Source organism: Pongo abelii, chromosome 2 (genome assembly GCF_028885655.2).
Source record: "Pongo abelii isolate AG06213 chromosome 2, NHGRI_mPonAbe1-v2.0_pri, whole genome shotgun sequence".
Taxonomy (NCBI): domain Eukaryota; kingdom Metazoa; phylum Chordata; class Mammalia; order Primates; family Hominidae; genus Pongo; species Pongo abelii.
Window position 1 is genome coordinate 200,511,520 of NC_085928.1, and position 17,191 is coordinate 200,528,710.

The 17,191-nt window shown below is 39.4% G+C and overlaps 1 protein-coding gene across 11 annotated transcripts in view; it reads left to right on the forward strand.

Moving 5' to 3' along the window:
• The window catches only part of IL1RAP (interleukin 1 receptor accessory protein), a 145,833-nt gene that overhangs the window by 516 nt on the left and 128,126 nt on the right, over window positions 1-17,191 (forward strand). For 3 of the 11 annotated variants that reach the window (XM_063721552.1, XM_054550255.2, XM_054550258.2), the window contains exon 2: window positions 12,642-12,746. The gene's annotated coding sequence lies outside the window, so the exon portion shown is untranslated. 11 annotated transcript variants of the gene reach the window in all.

Below are 17,191 nucleotides of genomic sequence, written 5' to 3' on the forward strand. Positions count from 1 at the left end.
ACCAAGCCGCAGAATCTCAGGGCAGATGGATTCTTAGAGATCCTATCGTTAAATCCTCCTACTTTACAGAAGAGGAAACTGAGGCACAGAACGGAGGCAGCGGCTGGGATAGGTCATACTGCTAGTTAGGACTGTAGCCCGGATTCGAACCCAAACGTTCAGAGACCCATCTTTGCTTTGCAGGGATTTAAGTAACGCAGTTGTGGGACGTCGGCTCGTTGCCGCCCCCATCCTCAGCCCTTTGAGGGTTCTACCCTTGTTTTCCTCCACACCGCCCCCTCCCCGCTACCGCCCCCCGCCCCCATCTCCTCCTTGGTTTTTCCAGACCGCTGCTGGAAGCGCTGAGGACAGAAGGAAGCGGTGTGTCCCAGCATGCCCACTCGGTATCATGTCTCTCTCAGCTCAGAGCTGTGACAGCCTGGGAAAATGCTGCTTGCAGCCTCACTCCCTCTTCCCCTGACCTGCTTTCTCAGAAAGATGCCCCTGCCGAGGGTGTCAGACCAGCTTCTGGAGGAGCACTGGGAGAGGAGAGGGAGGCCCGGGCGCCAGTAACCTCCTATGATACCGTTTCTTCCCAGCCCCAGAGGAAGCGGAGCTAGTGGCCCTGTGGGGCACAGGGTGCCCCTCACTTGGGAAGAGCTGACTTCATGGAACCATAGAGCCCCTTCCCTCTTCTAAATACTGGGAGGGAGCAAGGAAGCTGAGTTAAAGAGAAAATCACAAACATAAAAGCAAACTTCTGCTGTTTCCTTTAAGAGCTAGCCCACAGCCTGTCTTCCCTCCACCTTCTGGTTGTGAAATTGTGAACCAGGGCGCCACGCGAAGCATTCTGCTGCTCTGCTGTAGAGATCCCTGGTTTAGCTACTGGATGAGAAAGAGGATTTGAGTTTTGACTCCAGCTCTGCCATGTATTAGCTGTATGAACTTGGGCAAGTTATCTCACCTTTCAGATACTGGGTTTTTCTTTTCTTTCTTTCTTCCTTTTTTCTTTTTTTTTTTTTTTTCAGCTGAAAAATGGAGATTTATAATGGTCACAATGAGCCCTTTGGGTAGTTGGGAGGATGAAATGGGATCATTCAAGTAGCATGTTTAGCACAGTGCCTGGCCTGGCATCTGGTTGGTTCAAAACCAATGGCAACTATTGTAAATATTGTTACATAGTAACCTTGCAGACAGTGGGTTTTCAGAAAGGTGATTTCATACTACCTTACAGAGGCATTTTAAAAAATCTGTAAATGTGGTGTCTTTCTTCTTTTGAATTTGAGCAGCTCTTTTATAAGAATTTTCTGAATGTTGTCCATATGTGATGTGGATCATGGATGCTTAGCTCGAAATGTAAGATTGATGTTTCTCGGTGATGTGAATTTCCTACTAGTTTTTAGGTCAAACCTCAGGCCTGTGAACTGCCCTGATCTGAGACATCCTTTATTGACAAAGAGGGTCTTGAAATGGATGAGAGGCAGAAAGACAAGAAGAGAAAGTTGGAAGTTGCAGCTATGTTACAGATTATTCTAAGCCTTCTATCCTTGCTCTCTTAGGTCAGTCGAGCAACCTTACATTTTTCATCTAGTATCAGAAGACAAACAAAATTCTCATATATTTCTTTTGGATTGTACAGAGATGCTGCTAAATGCAGACCCTTCTGGACACAAACTTGCCTTATTTAAACACAGACACACAGATATTCACATGCCCACACTAGTCTTCCTGTATTATTGGTATTTTAAAATTAAATGAGTTCCCTCCCACACCCTTACCCTCCTCATGACAATTGATTTTATTCTGATGGACTTCATGCAATGATTTGCTACTATCTACTGGCTTTACCATGAGTCCTTAAATTGAGTGTCCAGCATTTGTAGTTGGCTGCCTCCTTCACAGTCCATAGCATTTGTATGCAGTATTCATAAGTGCTTGAGAACAGAGTGTGATACATCTTGATGGAAGAGCCCAGTGGTGCCCACTTAGGTACCTCCCACACCAAACATTAATAAAGGATGGGATCACCTGCTTCTATAAGCTTGTTCCATGTACACGCATTGTGGTGAGCTGGCTGGGATATGACTGAATGTGTGCCTGAGAGACAGGGGCCTTGTGGGGGAAAAGGAAAATGTTCAAAATAAGGTCAGATCATGAGAATGGAAGAGAAATTAAAAGCTAATTCCTTTGGTTCTGATTCTTCAAAGAAAGGTTGGTCAATTATACCCACATCTTTATGAAGATTATTACTTGTTACCAAAACCATATATATGTATAGAACTTTAAAATTTCCAAAGTGCATTCTGCATATATGATACTCCTTGTTACTTGCAATAGCCCTGGGAGGACATGGCAAGAATATTAATAGAGGAAGGAGCCCAGGTTTTGTGGTCAGACCTACTTGATTTCAAATTCCAGCTCTCATGCCTGAGTAGTTGGGTGATATTGAGCAGTTTATTTAATCAGTTGACGTTTCTGTTTTATCCAGTTCTAAAATGGAAAAAAAAAATGCTTACCTTAAAAATCTGTATAAAGAATAAATTCAATAGAATAATGTCAAGTACATGTAGTGAATAGGTGCTCATTAAATGATATCTCTTCTTAGCTAGTCTCAATTTATTTAGAACACATCTGGAATGAGAGTCAGAGAAATGAAAAGTTGCTAGAGGTCATGTGCTAGTATGTTTCAACTCTAGGAAGATAGTTCACACCTTTTCATGTCTAGTTTAGGGCATTTTCCATCACACTCTGTTTCCTCGCCAATGAGATATTTAACAATTTACTTCAGTTACAAGGTTGACCTTATTTGTCTGGTTATTTCAGGATATCCTTTTTGTTGAAAAGTGGGTATTTCCTTGCTAAGAGAACAATCCTTAAGCACAGTTCTGTAGAGTTTAGTGGGGCCGACTGTCATAAGAGGGTATTTAAAGCAATGGTCTCTAAGACAACCTTCCTACTCCCCTGTGTTTGATGTAATACACCTTTGATTCCTAAGAGAAAGGGTACTAACTAAGAAGACATAAAGTACAGAATTATATCACTCTTTTCTTCCTGTTATGAGTGGCTTCTTCCCTCTGCCATCCTCATGCTAGTTCAAAGGCTGGGAAGAAGATTGAACAGCAAATGTTATGAGTGTCCATAGCATTATTCAACTTTTTTTTTTTGACAATTTTGTGGATACTGAATAGAGTAGACAGAATAATGTGCAAAAGTGGCATTTGCAGAAAGAGACCACTGCTTCCTGGTGGTGCTGATTACTTGTCTGGAGTTCAGTCCTCCTCGTGGAAAGTGATGGCTGGAGGCTCGTGTTGGAAGATGAAGGGATCTGTTTCTGGCCCAGGCAGTGGGGCTGTTCATCTACTGAGACTTCTCATAGGCCATTAGATCTCTCTTCTTTGTAGCAAGCACACAGGCTTGCAAACGCAGTTGTAGAAGAAACGTTTTGCTCCTTGCTTTTGGCATTTTGGAGCATATGTTTGCTCCCAAAGGTAAGCAGTTAGCATCATCTTACCTGGCACGGTTAGGAAAGCAGAATGTGGCTTGAGGAAATCAGAGGACGTAGAAAAAAACAAAGATTATCTCCAGCCTATACGCAGCTTCATTTGTTGCTCAACTTCATCAGGCTTTTGCTGGTGACACAGATGTAGGATCTGGTGAGTCACCGTTGCCTTGCCCGTGAAATATTAAAGAGAGCCACCTACTGTGCTCTTTGCCCATTTTGGAAATTGTTCTGTGTAGAAAAAAAAGAAGAAGAAAAGAAAAAAGAAACACCAAAGAATAGGAAGGTTACAGTACATTTGGTAAGTGATATTTCGGTGGATAAATTCAAGTTAGCCATTCATTTGCTGCCTTTTTTTTTTTTAAATGATAATGCATGGTTTACACTGATAGGGTTGTTAGGAGACATCCCTTTGGTCTGACTTTATTCTAACTCTCTCTAGCAGCTGTGGTAGTGTGGATTTTGAGAGTCTGGCTGAAATCTGAGGCAAGTTATTCTATAGAGGTGATCTTTCGGCTCTGGAGCTAGGAAATAGGGACACTGACACCTGCTTAGAAGCTTAAGTCCCTATTTATTTCAACATCTTATTCATAGAAAACATTTACACTGATTCTGTCTTCTGCCAACAACTCCTTCAATGTATTAGTCTGTTAAATTACGATCATCATAATTTAATAGCTACTCTTTACTTGTCTCCATCATTATTTGTGGTGAGTATCTTAAATATATCATCTCATTCAATCCTCACAATAATCCTATGTATTTTTTTAGGAAACTGAGGCTCATAGAGTTAACATAGCATGGCCTATGTGTTAGTCTGTGTTCATGCTGCTGATAAAGACAGACCCAAGACTGGGCAATTTGCAAAAGAAAGAGGTTCATTGGACTTATAGTTCCACATGGCTGGGGAGGCCTGACAATCATGGCAGAAGGCAAGGAGGAGCAAGTCATATCTTACGTGGATGGCAGCAGGCCAAAAAAGAGAACTTGTGCAGAGAAACTCTCATTTTTAAAACCATCTGATCTTGTGAGACCCATTCACTATTACGAGAATAGCATGGGACAGACCTACCCCACATGATTCAATCATCTCCCACTGGGTCCCTCCCACAACATGTGGGAATTATGGGAGCTACAAGATGAGATTTGGGTGGGGACAAGATTTCTAAAAGCCAAACCATATCAGCCTGTGTAAAAGCACAAAGCAAGACATGATGCTGAGACTCATCTACGCATTTTATTCTAGAGTTAGGAAGAACTTCCAATTGTCCCACCTCTGGACTAGAACTGAGGACTTAGACTAAGACCAATGAGCTACCCAATCATCATCCTACACCCTCATCCTGGTACTACCTTGCCTGTGACTGAGAAATATCTTTACCTTTGGACCTAAAGTGTGGGAGAGCTGAACTAGATCATCTCTAAATTTCTTCTGCTATAATGCATTGTGTATCTTTAAAATTCCTTTCAACTTTGAGATTCTGTAATCACATCTATTTGCAAAAGTTAAAGCTAAAGTGGAGAAAGGGGAGTAAAAAGAAAATACTCTTATTGTTTTATTCCCTGGAGATGTATTTTTCTAAACAAACAAAGATGAGCAAGAGAAATCAGCATTTCATCAGCACATGTATTTTTGTCATTTCATTTAAACATAAAAATAACTCTCAGATATATGTTATTATTTGCCTTTTACAAATGAAAGAACTGAGGCTCAGAGAGACTTATAGACTTGCCCAAGGTTTCCCAATTAGTAAAGATTGGAACCTGCATGTGCCTGAGTGCAAAGCCTTTTGGTCCACTACAGCATATTTGCTATATACCACACCATGAAATCTGGAAACTCATATAACCAGATTCGTAAACGCCTCATCTCTGTATCCTGACATCACACTACCTCAGCTTCCGTCTTCTCCTCTTCTTCTACTCTTTCCTTTCCAAACATACTGCTCCAATCCTTTCTTGATTCTCTCCAGCTCACAAAACCCCTTTAAATGCATATAACATCTTCTATCTCTATTGTTATTATTATTTTTTTTAACTGTGGTCCAGGAATTTGTAATTTGTGCTTTTGTTTTTGCTCATCCACTTTGGGCACAGGACAGAATAAGCCATGCCATCAGCTGAGAGACTTACAAATGTCTCTATCTTTCTAATCTGTGTGTCAATCATCTTTCTATCTAGCTCTATTTATTGGTAAAATTAAAGAAAGATAGAACATATTAAGCCCCTAGCTCTTAATAGTTGGCACCTAGAAGGGACTTGGTAAATATTCATTCCTTCCTCATCATTCAGCACTGCTGTTTACCCAAATCATTACTCACTTAATGAATCTCAGATGGAGAGGGGGAGTATATTGAGTAGATGCCCCAGCTGGTCTAAGAGAATGTGCCACAGTTTGGCAAGCAATTGGGATGATAAAGGATAGGAAATGAATGTGATATTTACCTTAAAATATCCACTGAGGATATGGTTTATTCTGCCCTATGCCTAGCGCAGTGACTCATGTATAAGAAGGGCAAAATTGAACGGATGATGGGTTCATATTATGTCAGTAGGCCCAAAATTGACTTTCTGGATTTCTCGTGCTCTATCAATAACATTAGTTGTGTCAAAGTTTGCCTCTACAGACTAATAAAGTAGTTTTAATTTCCTTTAATTTTGTGGTCACAAAATCAGACAATGATAAGGAGTCATAGGCTCCAAGAAGGTTAGACATTACTGGCTCAATGATGGGAAAACCCATGTCTGTCCTAATAATAAAGGGTGTTTTGCAGAAAACACAGTGAAGGATGATGCTGAAGTGCATGTTTGCATATATTGACAGCAAGACCAGTGTCAAGTGTCATAAATAAATTGCCAGAGAGAAAGTAGGAAGTTTCCATTGAAGTGGGCAGCTGTAATGAGCTTCGCTCTCAAGATTTCTAAAAGCATTGAAGAATTTACATCAGTTCAATTATTATTTTCAGTTGAACATAAGAACAGGTAACCTTTTATGTCTAGTTTATAACCAGCAGATGCTTGTGATTTCTACCTTTCTGGCACAAAAGTCCTCGTGATCACACAGCTTCCTCCTCTGCCGATCAATGCTAATGGCAACAGAAATGAGAAACAGTCATTTTATAAGCATTATGTCTGGAAATGTTCCTTTCACTGATAGCAGTTTCTTAACGCCAGTATGGTTAGATGCTATGGCAACTTAAAATTGTGTTTCCATAATATAGTGGACATTGACGTCAAACTGATCTGCCTGGGTTTGACTTTGGCCGAATTATTTGGTCTATCTTTGCCTTATTTTTATGATCTGTAAAATGGGGATAATAAAACCCATCTTGTCAGGCCTTTGGTAAGTATCAACCATATGCCATGACATTTGTTAAGAGGCTTATGCATAGGGATTTTAACCTCTATTACAATTAACAACATCAATGAGAGTTGTTCCATTGCATGCCCAGATGGATACTAAATTAGAAAAAGAAAGATCCGGGTTGAAATAATAACAGTTTTTGTTTATGTAGAACTTTAAGTCCTCAAAATGCTTGTTATTGTATATACAAAGGTATATACATATAACTTTTTTTTTTTTTTACAATAATTCTGAGGTAATCAGGGCAGGTGTTACTAATGTTTTACATCCTGAGTCTCAAAGGGGCTACATATTTGCTATGGCCAAGCAGCTAATAAATAGTAGAACTGGGACTTGGACCCTAGTTTTCTAACTCCAAGATTAAGTTTTGTTTTTTTTTTTTCCTCAGTCAATCAGCCCTGGTCCTGGTTAGTTGCATTTCCTTCTCCAGACTCCTTGCTTTCACCCCGAAAATGAGCAATTTGGAAAATATTATGTCTAAGGTAGAGTGTTTTAGAAATCTGTGACTGTAGAACAATGTCTTAGGAGGTATCTGATTGGCCTCAGTGAGAATTACAACTGAGTGCTGCATGGAGAGTCAGATCCAGAAAGACCCCTTTATGTCCTTGAGGATGTGATTCTGCCACATTACTCTGACCTACAGACCATTCCCCATCTGCCCCATCCCCTTCAGGACCCAGGTTTGGGGATGGGAAGAAAAAGTAGATGACTCGGTTAGGCACATGTACATCTAATATTTGGGAAATGATAATAGAGCCTTTCTTAAAAAAAAGCAAGTTCTGTATCACCATTAATCTCCATAGTTTTCTACAACAAAATAAAGGATACAACGTTTTGCTTTAGTTTGGATTCTAGCATTATGAGTACACATTTTCTGCTTTCTTCTTTTGAGCTTTTAGTGCCCACAGAAGAAGCTTGACTCTCATTAAAATGTGAGTTGTTTCTGTTTATAGAAATGATGGAGACTTGAGAATGGTAATACACACTAAGTAGCACTTTTCTGGAAGATTGTACTTCAGTTTCCCAATTACAGAGTGAGACATTGGTGGGGGCAGCAGATTGAATGGATAGAGTAGATAGTAAGAAGTAGGCTGGCTTTGGAATCAGGGCTGGGTTTGAATTGTAGATACTGCATGCTTAGCCTGTCCAGACTTAGTTTTCTCATCTGTAAAATGGAAATAAACATGCCTGCTCGCCCTTCCTTCCTTCCTTCCTTCCTTCCTTCCTTCCTTCCTTCCTTCCTTCCTTCCTTCCTTCCTTCCTTCCTACTTTCCTTCTTTCCTCCCTCCCTTCTTTCCTCTTCCTTCCTTCTTCCCTTCTTTCCTCTTCCTTCCTTCCTATTATCTATCTATCTATCTATCTATCTATCTATCTCTATTTATTAATAAGGTTCAAGTAAGATAAAATATATTAAGCCTCTAGCTCTTAATAGCTGGCACCTAGAAGGCACTCAGTAAATATTCATTCCTTCCTCTTCATTCAGTGCTGCTGTTTACCCAAAGCCTCTCTCATTGATGAATCTCAGATGGAGAGGGGGAGTATATCAAGTAGATGCCCCAGCTGGTCTAAGAGAATGTGCCACAATTTGGCAAACAATTGGGATGGCAAAGGATAGGAAATGAATGTAATATTTACCTTAAAATATCTCAGAGTCTTTCATATGTAGGAGGAATTAGACCAGTGATAAAGTGCAGTGCATGGGTCTTTCACATCAGAATCATGTGGATAGCTTCTGAAATGAGCAGATATCTAGGATTTCTGCACGGAAATCTAAGAATCACTGGATTAGAATTTTCAGTACTGAGAGGCAGGATATTGTAGGGGTTTGAATTTGGATTCAAATTCTGCTCCCTCAGTGTAAACCTAAGGAAGTTATTTAACTTTTCTATGTTACTCATTGGGTTGTAGGGAGAAGTAAGTAATTTAATACCTATGAAGTGCCTAAAACACAGTTTTGTTTACTGTATAAGCCAGTCTTTGAAATACCTTGCATTACTTTGTTTAACTTACATTTTATTTCCTCTCTGACTAAATGTCCTAGATAACTACTTGGACTAACTCTTTCATTTGCTTAAAGTCTTTGTTCAATATCTTCTCAGGGAAGCCTACTTGGATTGCTTGAATTTGCACGGGTTGGGGTAGGGGAAGCAGGAATCAGGCTGCTTGCTCTCTGAAATCCTGATCTCCCTTACCCTATTCTTATTTTTCCTTTATTCTGTGGCATTTGGTACCTTATAAGCTTACACATACTATTTTAATATTTTATTTAGTCTATTTTTAAAATTTAACTTTTATTTTAAGTTCAGGGGTACATGTGCAGGTTTGTTACATAGGTAACCTTGTGTCATGGGGATTTGTTGTACAGATTATCTCATTGCCCAGATATTAAGCTTAACACCCATTAGTAATTTTTGCTGATTCTCTCCCTCCTCCCACCTATCACCCTCCATGGGCCCCAGTGTGTGTTTGTTTTCCTTTATGTGTTCATGTGTTCTCATTTAGTTCCCAATTCTAAGTGAGAACATGCAGGATTAGGTTTTCTGTTCCTGTGTTAGTTTGCTAAGGATAATGGTCCCCAGCTCTATCCATGTTTCTGTAAAGGACATAATCTCATTCCTTTTTATGGCTGCATAGTATTCCATGGTGTATATGTACCATATTTTCTTCATCCAGTGTACCACTGACAGGCATTTAGGTTGATTTCATGTCTTTGCTATTTTTAATAGTGCTCAGTGAACATACACATGCATATGTCTTTATAATAGAATAATTTATATTCCTTTGGGTGTATACCCAGTAATGAGATTGCTGGGTTGAGTGGTATTTCTCTTTGTAGGTCTTTGAGGAATTGCCACACTGTCTTCCACAATGGTTGAACTGATCTGTTCAACTGTATAGTTGAACTGAACTGTATAGTGTTCCTTTTTCTCTGCAACCTTGCCAGCATCTGTTATTTTCTGACTTTTTAATAGTAGCCATTGTGACTGGTGTGAGATGGTATCTCATTGTAGTTTTGATTTGCATTTCTCTAATGATTAGTGATGTTTTATTCATATGCCTGCTGGTTTCATGTATGTCTTTTGAAAAGTATCTGTTCATGTCCTTTGCTCATTTTTTTTAAATCGGTTTTTTTTTCTTGTAAATTTGTTTAAGCTCCTTCTAGATGCTGGATATTAGACCTTTGTCAGATGCATAGTTTGCAAAATTTTTCCCCCATTTTGTAGGTTTCCTGTTTGCTCTGCTGATCATTTCTTTTGTTGTGCACAAGCTCTTTAATTAGATCCTATTTGTCAATATTTGCTTTTGTTGCAACTGCGTTTCGTGTCTTCATTATGAAAAATCTTTGCCCATTCCTATGTCCAGAATGGCATTGCCTAGGTTGTCTTCCAGGGTTTTAAGTCTTTAATCCATCTTGAGTTAATTTTTATGTATGGTGTAAGGAAGGGGTTCAATATCAATCTTCTTCATATGGCTAGCCAGTTACCCCAGCATTATTTATTAAATAGGAAAACCTTTCCTCATTTCTTATTTTTTATTTCACCTCCGATGTAAAGTCTCCAAGGACAGAGACACTTGATTTGCTTATATTGCTGTATCCTGAGTGTCTAGAATAGTTTCTAGCAAATAGCAAATGGCCAATAAGGAGGCAATGATACATAAATAAGTGTATGGATAGATGTTAGTGTGATTATTTGTCCCCAAGAAGTAGAAAGAGATAGAACTGGATGACAGTAAATTATACATGTAATTTTGAAATAAAATTTGACATACATATATGAGCATATACACACATATATACACACTTACACACATACATATATATGTATATATAAGTATACGTGTGTATATTTGGAGTGTTGAGTATATATTTAAATATTGAAGTAATAATTTATGTCTATGTACATATATATGCATGTGTACATGTATATATGTGTATGTAAAAATAAGTATAAGTGTCTATTTATCTATATATTTAGGAGTTTTTCAAAGCTACCTGAGGAAACAGAGGTGTTGAAGTGTTTACTTGTTAGGTTGCTATAGCGATAGGGAGAAAGACGAAAATATGTACATATGAGTAAAGAGACAACAGACAAACAGAAGAAATAGAAGTGATTTCAGGACAAGAAATGAAAAGCTAAGATTAAAACAGCAACCAACGTTGGAGGGACGTAGAAGAGGGACAGTTTTTAAGTACAGTAGTCAGAGAAGTGATCTCCGAGAAACTGACATTTGAACTAAGACAAAAGCCTGAGAAGGACCCAGGATAGGCCTGAGGTCGTCACTGAGGTGATGGGCCAAGTAAGAGGCAGTGAAGAGCTAGAAATAAGATTCTAAGATAGGCAAGGGCTGGGTCAGACTGGTCTTGCAGGCTATGGTGAGGAGTTTGGATTTTATGCAAAGTGTAGCAGGAAGTCACTGAAAAGACAGAAGCAGGATGATGACCAGGTCAAAGGTATTTAGAGCCTTGAACAGAAAGTGAAGGAAAATGGAAGAACTTATTTATAAGATGAGAAGACCAACTGCTCTGATTTCATCATGTAGGCTGTTATGAACAGATGAGAAAGACAATTTGGTTTCATTGATGTTTCATTCATAGCCTCTCGTTCCCATTAGAACATTGTAAAGGGGAAAACAAAAACCCAGCTAAAATAGGGAAAACCTATATATGTATATGTGGCTTTGCTTTTTCTCAAATGATACCATTCTTATTTCCAAATGCATTAAGTAATGGATGGAAATGTATGCACTATTGCTCAATTCAATTCAGCTGGAAATTTTACAGTTCTTGTGTAGGTGTTTTATGTAATCAATTCCCCAAAACATTGAACCTAGAGCTATTTCCTTATGAAACTTCAGCTACCAGTTTCTGAAATCTGTTGTAGTGAAGAGTAAGCATGTGAAAGGCAAATTAAATTCCATACAAGATCAATTTCTTCTTTCTGACTCTACAAATTTAAATGGTACCTAACTCTTCAAGAAGTAGCTTACAGGTCATCTCTTCTGTGATGTGTTTACTGGGCCCATGCACATATAATCTCATACATGCCTCTTCATGATATGAGTTTAAAATAGCTTGATAACATATGCCAGACTCTATTTCAAATTTTCTATAAATAATTTCTTTTTGAAGTCTCGGAATAACCGTATGTGGCAGGTGAAGTTATAATCACCATTTTACACGAGACAAAACTGAGACCCAGAGTCATAGAGTTGATCAGTGGTAGAGTCAATATTGGAAATTGAGCAAGCTTAATCATTATACTATTCTGCTGTTTGATTGTAAATAGTAAACCTGCACATTTATTCACCTCTATTTGTCCCACTTACTTTGTGGTGCCTTATATGAAGGAATAGTTCAATAAGTGTATTGAATCAGTGAATTAATCTGTGACCTATTCTTTCAAGTTGTATCATTTCATTAGCAAATAGTGATAAAAACGTGGGTTTTAGACTGAGACAACCTAGGTAGGCAGAAGGTACTCACTACCTCTGTGATATGGTAAAATTGCTAATGTCTCTAAACCTGTTTCTTCATCTATGTTGTTGGCACAAATTTAGGGCTGTTGTGAGGATTACATGAAGTGTGCATGTAAAGCACTTAGCACAGTTACTGGAACATAATTAGAGCTAAGTCTATCTGAACTGTTTTTATTATTTTTTGAACTAAAATAACCTCCTCAAACATGATTATAATTACGTACCAGGCAGTTGTTTAGTTGTGCTTGTTTTATTAACTTTCTTTTAAGAATCAAAGCCAAAGATTCAATCATATAATCAGTGCTGTTAATTTTGTTCCAGGGCTCATTCTGGCACCCTGCCCTCAGCAGGGCATGCAGTGTGGATTCTGAAAGGCCCTCTTATAGGAAGGAAGTCCAGTTCTGGAGAACAACATGAGAGCAAAAGGTGCTGTGTGACCACTGTTTTTTCCTCATACATCTGACATAGCTAAAGGCAGCACTTCCAACCTTGCCTATCTATCTCCCTAGCCTGGATCTACCTTGCTGGAAAGTTACTTTGTATTCCAGCGATGATCCCAGAGCATTTTGGGTGACAAGGATAAAACAGCATAAGACTAAAGTTTTGCCCCAGATAACCCTTAATGAGGTTAATTTACAGAACTTGCTGGAGGTTTAGGACCTAATATTGATCCTGTGCCTCTTGTGTGCCAGGAGCTGTGCTGAATGTTTTAGTTTCATTATCTCATTCAATCCTTACTGCAGCCATATACAAATTTTAGTCGTAAACCAAATTTACAACTAAAAAATAAAAATAAAAAGTGACATGCTTGACATGCTTGCTTCTATGTGTGTTTTGCGGGGCTGTGGTGATAAAATCAAATATTTCTTGTGTTTTGCCACATTTTTCTTTGAAAGCAAATTTTGCAGCTTTGCAACACCTTTGGAGTCTCCAGGGACCTCCCCTGTAGTGAAGACACATTTGGCAGAGAAATAAGGCAAAGGTTGCATGTGGAAGGCAGGAAGTTTCATTCCAGTTGACAGTTTACTTTGACCTGGAAGAAGCTGGTAACAATGAGCTGAGTTCTATTTTGTGGATTACATTTGTTTGTTTCTTTGTAGGGAACCAATATGGTGCTTATTTATGTTTTTTTTTTTTGCTTTTGTTCTTGTTATGGGATGTTTAAAAGGTGTAACTTTTATCCCTCTACATTTTTTTTTCCAAGTAAAGTTCAGATGTTTCGATGTTCCTGACACTATTTGATAAATTATTTTAAGGAAAGGTCTACACACACACACATACACACACACACACACACATACACACACACACACGAGAATGGTGCCTGATTCATAATTGGCACTCGCTATATATTTGCTGAATGAATGCATGAGCAAATAAATGCATCTCCTTTTTCATCTTTCTCTCTCTGAGAATGGGAATTGCTGCAGGATTTTTTTAAATGGCAAGTTTCAATATATACCTTTCTTCTTAAATGTTTGCTTTAAGAATAATTTCAGAAGGAGATTATTCTAAAATATGGAGCATTACTTAATCTTAGTTATGCAGGACAGCTAATTGGAGTGGACTATAATTCCTTTGGAATTTATTGAGGTGAGATCATTTACTTGTATACTAAATGGTCTCAGACTGATATACTGTTAAATTTGTGTAGTCTGATTTTCATAAATTCGCTGGCCTTTCTCTCTCTTATTGTCTGCTAATTCTCATTGCTTTCGGCATATCTGGCTCTCCATTCCCCATAAGATTAACAGTTTCTACTTTACTGTAGACTAGGGAGCTGGGTAATGAATTTGTTGGACCGGGCATATAATAAGAATACATAGCTTTGAATGTGGACTAGAGAGACTCTTTTCCAAGGTAAGGAAGTTAAAAGTTATGGCTGCTATAGAAACAGTCTTCATATAAGTGAGGTGATAGCACACATACTAACACTGGGTTTCAGTTGCCTGTGTTAATAAAAAGGGAGTCTTGGTAGTGATAATTCATTTACTCTTCTAGACAATAAGCATTTTCTGAGAAACTTCTCTAGGCAAGACACTGGTGAGATATAGAGAATTAAAAAAGCAAATACACAAACACAACTGAAAGATGAAACATACACAGGGGTTTATAATACAATTTATACAGTATTTCAAATAGTATGAGAATACATAATGTACTTTGAAAAGATACATAAGGTAATAAAACATTTCGGTATTTCAGAGGAAAGACAATTGTGTAACAGGAAGGGCTTTATAAGGAAGTTGTATTTAAAGTGAATCTTGAAGTGATGGACAGGTTGGACAGACAGAAGAGTAAGGAGAAGTGGTAAATGAATTATGGTCTGACCAGGGGTGAGTGAATCATATGGATTGTGCGACTTATCAGAGAGAGCTACAATTGTGGGAGAAACTGGGCAACTGAAGGCCTGGGGCAGGATATTTGGGAGATGAGAGAACAGTTAAGAAATCCTGAGAAGGCCCTGGTTAGGAAGTCTGTTGAAGGCTGTTGCCTCTGCCTGTGGTAGGCAGACAGTCAGAAATGAAATCTGGATGTGACGTGGAAGAGGACAGATTGGAGCCCCTGAGTCTCTAGTTTGATTATATAGATGTTCTACAGAAGAGACTGTAGAACATGGAATTTCACATCTGCCTGGCTTCAGACTTGGAGGAGTTTAAAGGGAAGATCTGGCAGGAATTGAAAGAGCAGTGGGCAGCCAGGCTCAGTGGCTCAGCCTGTAATCCCGGCACTTTGGGAGGGCCGAGGCGGGTGGATCATGAAGTCAGGAGTTCGAGACCAGCCTGGTCAAGAGACCAGCCTGGCCAACATGGTGAAACCCCTTCTCTACTAAAAATACAGAAATGGCCGGGCGCAGTGGCTCACGCCTGTAATCCCAGGACTTTGGGAGGCCGAGGCGGGCAGATCACGAGGTCAAGAGATCAAGACCATCTGGCCAACCTGGTGAAACCCCATCTCTACTAAAAATACAAAAATTAGCTGGGCATGGTGGTGCATGCCTGTACTCCCAGCTCCTTGGGAGGCTGAGGCAGGAGAATCACTTGAACCCGGCAGGCGGAGGTTGCAGTGAGCCGAGATCGCGCCACTGCACTCCAGCCTGGTGACAGAGCGAGACTGTCTCAAAAAAAAAAAAAAAAAAAATTAGCCGGGTGTGGTGGCAGTCACCTGTAATTCCAGCTATTCGGGAGGCTGAGGCAGGAGAATTGCTTGAATCTGGGAGGTGGAGGTTGCAGTGAGCTGAAGATGGCAGTGCCATTGCACTCCAGCCTGGGCGACAGAGCGAGACTCCGACTCAAAAAAAAAAGAAAGAAAAGAAAAAGAAAGAGCAGTGGGCATGGCTACTTCCCCATCTGGGAGGTGAGCCAGTGATCAGCAACAACGTGTGTGAGCTTCAGTACTACCTAGAAGCCTAGACAGACCCTCTGAATAAAGTTCTCTATTTGGACAGCCCTAACTTGGAACCATAGAGAGTAAGGAATTCTAGGAAACATAATTCCAGTTTAACTATTTTTGCACAGTTAGGAAACAGAAGTGACTTTTGTCTTAGAGAGAGAGAAGATAATGAAAACATAAAGTGAAGGAGGGAAACAGGAACTTTCCCTGGAGAGAGCCCAGTTTGACCGGGAGATGATGTGTGAATACATCATCATTGAATACAAGGAGGCACTATTTTTTGGGGACCTTAAATGCTCTGTTAAGAAATTCATACTTAATCCTATAAGACACGGAGACACACTGAATATTCTTGAGTAAGGGCAGGGCATTATCAGATCTGTATTTTAGATCTGGCTTAGGGAATAAGTGGGGCAATTAATGAGGATTCGATTATAATAATCAAGGTGGAAAATTTGCATTCCCAGAACTTTCTTCTGTTCTCACTTAAGGAGGTGACCTAGAGTCATCATAAGATGTTCTGGACCATTCTGGGAATTAAAAATGCTAGTGTACATTACAAGCCAAAGTGATTTCACCTATGGCTACTATTGTCAACTCCAGTGCCCTTATGGTATGCCTAGATAACTCTTCTTAAAAACTCCCTCATAAGTTTGCTTCTAGTAGGTGAAGAACAAGGAGAAGTGTATATGCAATTAGAACATCGGCTTAAATGAAATTGGCTTATGCAATCATGTCAGTATCATTTTGAGAGGAGAGATCCTATAAAAACAAATACTTATTACGTAGTAAATTAAGACTTCGGGGCTTTACTGAGTGGTAACAACAGTATTCCCTTGTGTGTATGCAAGTGCCCAACAATTTACAAACCACTTACATGTTCATGATCTCATTTGATTTGATAACAGCTCTGCAAGGTCAGTTTTATCTGAATTATTACAAGTGAAAAAACTGAAGCTCAGAGGTTAAGATGACCATCAAGTGGCCACTTAGCCCCTGATGATTCAAGAGCTCATTGGCGTTCTATATATTCAGAGGGCACCATTCTGTTGCTCACCTTTCCATTTCACTCTGTGCACCACTGCCTGATAATCTTGGGACATATCTTTGTTCATGTTGTGTCCTTGTTCTAAACCCATTCATGGCTGGGCGCCGTGGCTCACACCTGTGATCTTAGCACTTTGGGGAACTGAGGTGGGAGGGTCCCTTGAGCCTGGAAGTCTGAGGTTACAGTGAGTCTGGACTGTGCCACCGTACTGTAGCCTGACCAACAGAGCAAGAACCTGTCTGTAATAATAATAATAATAATTTTAAAAAATCCATCCATAGTTTTTGGACATTCTCACTTTAAAGATCTCTTTCCACCCAAAGAACAGGCTTTTTGTAACCCAGGTGTTACAATTTCAGCTGTTCTGTTTCCTCACTTTCCTGAAGTATTTTTACTGCCTTTCCTCAAAGCACAGAACACCAAACACAGG